Raw genomic sequence first — 6,067 nt, forward strand, 5'->3', positions numbered from 1 at the left:
GACTGGGAAACCTGGTGGAACACCTTGTTTTTAATCTCTTCTGTGGGCCATTTTCAGGCACCCAGCTCATCCCCATTCCAAAGTGTGAGTTCCCATTACCTAGCAACACATTTTACCTGGACTCCCCAATGGCCACAACTATCAAGATCCCAGAGGAATTTCTTACCAGGCAACACACAGCAACCACACTCTCCTAAGAATCAGTGAGGGCAACAGAAACCAAGGAATAAAACATCCAACAAAGACAAGACTAGATATCATCACCTAGAGTTATAATCTTTCAAAACCCAGAGACTTAGAGACAAGCATAAAAACAATTAATTACAGCCAGGAGAATATGGTCCCACTAAACACAGCAACCCTACCACATTAGGCTCTATGAACTACAGTATAGGTTAAACACAAGACAAGGACCTTAAAATATTCTTTATTAATATAATAGAGGTTTTTAAAAGAAAAATGGATAAATCACCTGTAAAAATCTATGAAACCATAAAAAAAACAGTGGAAGAAAATTTTTAAAAATTAAGACAGGAAAATGGAAATAAAACCAATAAAGCAATCACAAACAGGGAATCCTGGAGATGAAAAAAAACCTAGATTAGAGAACAGGAACTACAGGTGCAAGCCTCACCAACAGAATACAAGAGATGAAAGAGAGAATCAATGGCTGAGATTCTCAGGAATAATAGGAATAGAAGAAGAAGAACCCAGCTCAAAGGCCCAGAAAATACTTTCAACAATGTAACAGAAGAAAAAGAGTAACCTTAAGAAGGAACTGTCTATAAAGATAGAAGAAGCTTACAGAACATGAGTAGACTGGACAAGAAAAGAAATTACCTTTCACACATAATAATTAAAATACTAACTGTACAGAACAAAGAAAGAGTAGTAAAAGCTACAAAGGAAAAAGACCAAGTAATATGTAAAGGCAGAGACCTATTACTCAAAAGCCAGAAGGGCCTGGATAGATGTTCTACAAAGTTTAAAAGACCACAGATGCCAGCCCAGACTACTATAACCAGTAAAAATTCAGTCACAACAAATGGATAAAAATCAGATAGTCTATGATAAAACCGAATTCAAGCAATTATCTATCTATAAATTCAACTACAGAAGTCAGTAGAAGTAAACACATATAGCTATTTTAATATCCGACAAAATAGACTTGCAAAAGTAATCAGAGAAAATAGGGAAAGACACTACATACTCACCAAAGGAAAATCCTATCAAAAGACATTGAAATTCTTAACATCTATGGCCAAACACAAGGGCACCAAAGTTCATAAAGTAAACACATTTACAGTTTAAATGACTTACTGACCCTTAAGACACTGATAGTGGCAGACTTCAATACCACACTCTCACCAATGGTCTGGTCTTCCAGATAAAGACTAAGCAGAGAAATGCTAAAGCTAAGTTATGTTATTATCCAAATGAAGCTAACAGATATTTACTGATCATTTCACCCAAACACTAAAGAATATACCTTCATCTATGCACCTCATGAAACTTTCTCCAAAATTGACCACATATTTGAGCACAAAGCATGTCTCAACAGATACAAAAAAAGATGCTCCAACATTCAACAAAGACACATGCTCCACTATGTTCATAGCAGGCTTATTTATAATAACCAGAAGCTGGAAAGAACCCAGATGCCCTTCAACAGAAGAATGGATACAGAAAAATGTGGTACATTTACACAATGGAGTACTACTCAGCTATCGAAAACAATTACTTCATGAAATTCATAGGCAAATAGATTGAACTAGAAAATATCATCCTGAGTGAAATAACCCAATCACAGAAAAACACACATGGTATGCAGTCACTGATAAGTGGATATTAGCCCAAAAGCTCGAATTATTCAAGATACAATCCACAGACCACAAGAAGCTTAAGAAAAAAGATCCAAAGTGTGGATGCTTCACTCCTTTTTAAAAGATGTATACACACACACACACACACACACATATATATATATATATATATACACACACACATACAGTCACCAAAACTAGATAAGATTGATGAAGCTAAGAAAGTGCATGCTGACAGGAACTAGATATAAATCTCTCCTGAGAAACACAGCCAGAGCATGTCAAATACAGAGGCGAATGCTAGCAGCAAACCATTGAACTGGGAATGGGGCCCCCATTGGAGGAATTAGAGAAAGGATTGAAAGAGCTTATGGGACTTGCAACCCCATAAGAACAACAATGCCAACCAACCAGACCTCCCAGGGACTAAACCACTACCCAAAGACTATACATGGACTGACCCACGGCTCCAGCTGCATATATAGCAGAGGATGGCCTTGTTGGGCACCAATGGAAGGAGAAGCCCTTGGTCTTGCCAAGGCTGGACCCCCAGTGTAAGGGAATGTTGGGAAGGCGAAAGGGGGGTTGGATGGGGAGGGGAACACTCTTATAGAAGAAGGGTGGATGGGATAGGGGGTTTATAGATGGGAAACCAGGAAAGGGAATAACATTTGAAATGTAAATTTTAAAAAAAACCAATGAAAGAAAAAGAAAAAAGAAAAAGAAAATTGAAAGAACTCCTTGTGTCCTGTATGACCACCATAGACTAAAGCTATGACAGAAACAACAGAAAGCTTACAAACTCATGGAAACTGAAGAACTCCCTACTAAATGAAAAATGGGTCAAGACAGAAATAAAGAAATTAAAGACTTTCTAGAATTTATTGAATGCAATAAATATGCAACAAGCCAAACTTATGAGACACAGTGAAGGTAATGGTAAGAGACAAGGTCATAGCATGAAGTTACTAGATTTTTAAAAAAAGGGGGGGGAATGTTTATACTAGTCATTTCACAGCACACCTGAAAACCCTAGATCAAAAAGAAGTAAGCTCATACAAGAAGAATAAATGGCAAGAAATAATCAAACTCAGGGATGAAATCAATAAAGTAGAAACAAAGAAAAGATGCAAAAAAAAACCCAATGAAACAAAAGTTGGTTCTTTGAGATAATCAATAAGATTGACAAACCGTTATCCAAATGAATGAAATTAGAAACAAAAGGGGAACATCGCAACAGACATGGAGGAAATCCAGAGAATTGTAAAATCATAAAAATCTGCACCAAATTAAAAGAATTAAAACACATGGATAGTTTTCTCAATACATATCAACCTACCAAAGTAAAGTCAAGACCAGAGAAGAGATTTAAACAGACCTATGACCCCTACTGAAATAGAAGCATTAAAAGTCTACCTACCAAAAAGCCTGGGGCCAGATGGTTTTAGTGCAGAATTCTCAGAGTCTTTCAAAGAACAGTTAATGCTAATACTCTCAATTTATTCCACAGAATAGAAACAGGAGCCTTGCCTAGTTTGCTGTAAGAGGCCATAGTCGCCCTGATACCCAAACCACATAAAGACCCAACAAAGAAAGAGAATTACAGGTCAATTTCCCTTATGAGCATAAATGAAAAAAATCTCAATTAAATTATTGCAAACAAAATCTAAGAACACATGAAAAATATCATCCCCCATTATCAAATAGGTTTCACTACAGAACATCTGAACAATATATAAACAAAGAGAAAGATTAAAAACCACATGATTATCACATTGGAGGCAGAAAAAGCCTTTAACGAAATCTAATACCTCTTCATGATAAATGTCTGGGAGAGAGAGATTAGGGACATACCTATATATAATGAAGGCAATTTGCAGCAAGCTCATAGCCAATATCAACTTAAATGAAGAGAAACTCAAAGCAATTCCACTAAAATCATGAACAAGATAAAGTTGTTCACTCCCTTCATATCTATTCTTTATCATACATAAAGTTTTAGCTAGAACAGTAAGTCAAGAACGAAGGAGATCAAGAGGATACAAATTTGAAAGAAATATATATGCATATGACATGCCATATATATGCAGATGATATGATAATATACATAAAAGATCCTAAAAAATTCACCAGGAAACTCCTACAGCTGATATATGATTTCAGCAAAGTATCTGGATTAAAAACTTGGCTGACAAAAATCAGCAGCTCTCCTTTATATAAATGACAAATGGACTGAGAAAGAAATAAAGGAAAGAACACCTTTCACAATAGCCTCAAATAATATAAAGTATCTTGGGGCAACTGAAATCATGCAAGTGAAAGACTTGGGTAATAAAATCTTTAAGATATTGGAGAAGGAAATTGAAGAAAATATCAGAAGATGGAGATATTCCCCCATGTTCTCCACAAACCAATACTAAGTCCCCATTGCTGGAGACAACACCTCATTGAACATGGAGAAATTGAGCTGGAGCCTATATAGAGCCTTCACCTCTGTGTGCTAGCATCTTTAATACAGAAACACACTCTGAATGCTACCGAAGGAGAAATGTAAACACCAACACACCTTCAGGTCCTTTGATCTGTGATGGTATCATACCTGGAAGATCTGCTATTGCAGTCATGGCACAAAGCTTGGGGGAGGAGCCAAGGAACACCTGACTTGACCTAAGGCCACCTCCACAAGATGACATCCCAAGATGACACTGAAAAGATGGCTCAGCGGTTAAGAGCACTGCTGTTCTCCCAGAGGTCCTGAGTTCAATTCCCAGAAACCAAACACATTGTAGCTCACAACCATCTATAATGAGATCTAATGCCCTCTTCTGGCATGCAGGTGTACATGCAGATATAGCATGCATAGGTATGACATAGGACAGACAGACAGACAGACAGACAGATAATAAATCTTTTTTTAAAAGATGACATACTCGAGACTGCTTGGTTGACCACGAATCTGAGTCTAGTCAAGCCAGGGACCTAGGGAAGAGTGGGAGTTGCTGTTGAAGTCGCAGGAGACAACCTGGTCCTCAGTGTAGCCCAGGATGCCCTTTAGTGGGCCCTCAGATGTCTGCTCCACCACCTTCTTGATGTCATCGTACTTGACAGGTTTCTCCAGGCTGCATGTCAGATCCACACGAATACATTGGGGGTAGGAACACAGAAGGCCATGCCAGTGAGTTCATCTTGGGATGACCTTGCCCACAGCCTTGGCAGCACCAGTGCATGCAGGGATAATGTTCTGGGCTGCCCCACAGCCATCATACCACAACTTTCCAGAAGGGCCATCCACAGTCTTCTGAGTGGCAGTGATGGCATGGACTGTGGCCATGAGCCCTTCCACGATGCCAAAGTTGTTATGGATGACCTTGGCCAGAAGGGCTAAGCAGTTGGTGGTGCAGGATGCATTGCTGACAATCTTGAGCGAGTTGTCATATTTCTCCATGGTTCACACCCACCACAAACATGGGGGCATCAGCCGAAGGGGCAGAGATGATGACGCTTTTGGCCCCACTCTTCAAGTGAGTCCCAACCTTCTCCACGGTGGTGAAGACACCACTAGACTCCACAACATACTTAGCACCAGCATCGCCCCCTTGATGTTAAAAGGCTCTCATTCCTGGAAGATGGTGACGGGCTTCTCATTGATGAGAAGTTTCCCATTCTCAGCCTTGACTGTACCATTTAATTTGCCATGGGTAGAGTCATACTGGAATATTTAGACCATGTAGTTGAGGTCAATGAAGGGGTGGTTGAGGTCAACAATCTCCAGTTTGCCAGATGCAGAGGAGGCAGCCCTGGTAACCAGGCGCCCAATACAGCCAAATCCATTCACACCGACCTTCACCATCTTGTCTATAGGACAAGGCTGGCACTGCAGGAGAAGACGCAGCTGTCTCTGCAACAGGGAGGAGCAGAGAGCCTCTTTAAAAATATTCTTAACATCAGAAAATTTTAAGGGGAATTTTTTAAAAACCAGTAAACAACCAATTTGATTTTCCTATTTAGCCATATAAGCCAGCTGGAAGATGTAAGGAAAATGCTCTAAAGTGTCACTGTCAAAGACTACAGAGAACTGCCACCCATGGATAAATTGCCACAGTAAAGTAACTGCAGCATGGCTCTGTCACTCATACCAGACAACCCCAAATAAATACCTTATGAAAAGAATTAAAATCTATCAAAACCACTTAAATATTTAAATGCAAAAATCTCGATTTTCCTTTGGTTGGGCTAAAAACGAC

At 39.2% G+C, this 6,067-nt stretch overlaps 1 pseudogene; it reads right to left on the reverse strand.

Moving 5' to 3' along the window:
- Positions 1-4,785: 4,785 nt before the first annotated feature.
- On the reverse strand, positions 4,786-5,425 carry LOC116906055 (annotated as a pseudogene).
- Positions 5,426-6,067: the final 642 nt, after the last annotated feature.

This window comes from Rattus rattus, chromosome 7 (assembly GCF_011064425.1).
Source record: "Rattus rattus isolate New Zealand chromosome 7, Rrattus_CSIRO_v1, whole genome shotgun sequence".
Taxonomy (NCBI): Eukaryota; Metazoa; Chordata; class Mammalia; order Rodentia; family Muridae; genus Rattus; species Rattus rattus.